We start from the raw sequence: 3,283 nt of genomic DNA, 5'->3' as shown, positions 1-3,283 counted from the left end.
TGCGTTTGAGAGGGGAAATGTGTCAACAACAGCATTGCAAAAGCATTCATCAGCCTGACACACCTCCACCTCCATGGGGTGACCTTTCAAACACAATGTTCCTTTAGCTTAAAGAAGGCTAATGGCATCTCTTATACTGTATGTGCCGTTGTTAGTGCAACCTTTCAGGGTGACATCTGAACACAACTGCTACAGCAAAATTCAGAGAGAGAGAGAGAGAGAGAGAGAGAGAGAGAGAGAGAGAGAGAGAGAGAGAGAGAGAGAGAGAGAGATAAGCCAGGTTAGTAATTTTGACCTCATGCACATTAACAAAGGAAATAAACTGAAAATAAGACTAACGTGATGAAGGGTTCCACATGTCCGCAACATGAAACAAACATTTAAACAAAGCATCTGACCGACAGCAGTTATTCAGAAATCTTACATTAAAACACAGGAAATGAAACAAATAGGCTATATTGCGAGAGCTGTGAAACAATGTCCATATCTCACCGGTAGCCTCTTTTAGTCCTTTTTATCCCATGTTCTGTGAAGATTCTTTTGTGACAACTGAGCGCCAATTTCTACCAACAAAACCCGCCGTGTTTCTGCTCTCTTGCAGTGAAGACAACGCCAACTCTGTGTGTCTTTTGTTCAGAGGACCAGGTAACTTCGAGCAATCAGTGCCGTAATGGAATTCACCTGCTCAGTGAGGCAGCGCACCACGCATCTCAGCGCCGCAAGGAATGGAGCAGGCACCTGTCAATCAAGCGAGCACGTCCCCAGGCACCGCTTGATGCGACACCTCCCACACGACACAAATTCCGACGACACTATGCCCTAAACACCTCATTTAACTGTGTTCACTATGCACTAACCTTCAGTGCACACACACAAGTGTGTGTTTTGAGCCACAGCAACTATTTCCACTCCACACCGTCAATATAGGGTGTCTATGCCAGGCCACATTGCCATTTTATCACGGATGACAACACACGTAAACCATCACAAAATGTTTGCTCTCTGCCTCTCTCTCTGCCTCTCTCTCTCTCTCTCTCTCTCTCTCTCTCTCTCTCTGTCTCAACCACTCCCTTTTGCTCCTGCTGTTCTCTATACATCTCCACTCCCCTACCACCTACATATCTCCCTCTGTTTCTTTTTTTCTATCCTTATACTCCATCAAAATGAAAAGAAACCATCCCTCCTCCTCCTCCTCCTCCTTCTCCCCCTTTCTCCCCCCTAGTCCCCTGGCTTCTCCTCCTATCCTCCTCCTCCCCTCCCCATGCTCTCTGATTGCAGCTGGGGACTGCTGGAACCTGCCGTTCCCCAAAGCCCAGTGCCCTCTTATTGTCCACTTGTAGTTGTGTGTGTGTGTGTGTGTGTGTGTGTGTGTGTGTGTGTGTGTGTGTGTGTGTGTGTGTGTGTGTGTGTGTGTGTGTGTGTGTGTGTGTGTGTGTGTGTGTGTGTGTGTCACACACCTCCCACTTATATACCTATATGTGTTTTCATTTACAGTAGGCCTACACACACACACACTCACACACACACTCGCACACACGCACGCGCTCACACACACACACACACACACACACACACACACACACACACACACACACACACACACACACACACACACACACACACACACACACACACACACACACACACACACACACACACACACACACACACACACACACCTCCCTCGGTGGTGACTAATCCAGACACTCTCAGCAGGATGGGGACAGATTAGATTAGAGGCGTTTGTGCTCGCGTGTGCCATCATGGACCAGATTGCACTTCATCACACAGAAGCACACAAAAAGACGCAGACTGCACTGACTTTTTTAATATATATATATTTTTAGGGGCTTTTATGCCTTTTTTTGACAGGACAGTCGAAGATGGTGACAGGAAGCGAATGGGACAGAGAGACAGGGGAGGATTGGGAAATGACCCCGGCCGGACTCGCACCGGGGTCCCCGTGGGTTGGCGTGCAAGCCCCAATGTCGGGGGCTTAGCGCTCTGCGCCACAGCGCCCCCCAACTCCATTTTCTACTTTGGCAACACATGGCAACTCTTTGTTGTATGGTTTCTTTTTTAGTGTAGGCCTACTGTAATACTGCTTTCAGTCAGCCCAGAATGGTCCTGGTGCCCGTGCACGCACAAGTCACGTTTTGCACTTAAGTGCTTACCGAAACACCTGCATTTATACAGGGCTCTGAACTTTTCTACACGTGACTGTGTGTTACCCGGATGAACCAGCTGACATCCACATTGTCGTTACGGTTCACAGAGAAAATTTTCGGTTCACATTGCGGACCAACTTTTTGGTTCGTGAACGCCGAGATCTGTGGTGTGGTTTGCGATTAGGTGGTGGAATGAGCATCAGCATGGTTCTCAGTCGGCCTGAACGCACCATGTGTCTATATGTAACATCACGGATGTACATTGTACAAGCTGGACACACAACCCTAACCCTAACCTTTTTTTCCATGCTGATGATGCCTGCTTTGTTGACTTGTCCCTAATTCATGTAATGGGGACAGCAGATATGACATTTAAAACAATGCTCTGTTACACATCAGGAGTGGTTTGGCCATGAAACACTGTGTCAAGGCACATCATCACAAAGCATGAGAGGATCTAACAGTCAGTTTGTGGTGTCATGTCAATCCTCAATCCAAGTAGAGGATGAAAACATTTTGCCTGACATTTTTCTTTACAAAAAGATGAACAACTGCTAAGCAACAGACTTCACAGACAGAAAATGAGAAGGAAATTAAATACACACGTGATTATTATCAGTTATTATTAGTTATTAGTTATCTATCTCACCTTCTGGGCAGGACCTTCCTGGCTGTGCTGGCTGGTCATGTTGGTGAGGTGTGAGTGAGAGTGATGGGGAAGAGTATTAATATCGTGCCATTACGCCAGAGACAGCATGACATGAGGCACAGCCAGGACATCCGGCCCGTGAGGCTGCACAGCACCAGATTATTAATCACCACCCTCACCCAGCTTTGACTAATTACCTTGCATGGACACACACACACACACACACACACACACACACACACACACACACACACACACTGACAGGGAGTTGACTCCCCTGCAGACTCCGGGCCACCTAGAGCTGCTCCGCAGAACACAATTATCATCTGACACGTTCAATGAGATCTGCTCTTCGCAAGTTTGTCACACCGTGAAGGGAGTTGAGAGGAGGCCACAGAGTAATTACTGTAAGTAGCTCTACTCTTCTATATGAATAGGGGTGCACAGGTAAAGCACCAAGATCATG

Source organism: Engraulis encrasicolus, chromosome 24 (assembly GCF_034702125.1).
Source record: "Engraulis encrasicolus isolate BLACKSEA-1 chromosome 24, IST_EnEncr_1.0, whole genome shotgun sequence".
NCBI classification, from domain to species: Eukaryota; Metazoa; Chordata; class Actinopteri; order Clupeiformes; family Engraulidae; genus Engraulis; species Engraulis encrasicolus.
The sequence above is the reverse complement of the archived record's forward strand: the minus strand, read 5'-3'. Positions refer to the sequence as shown.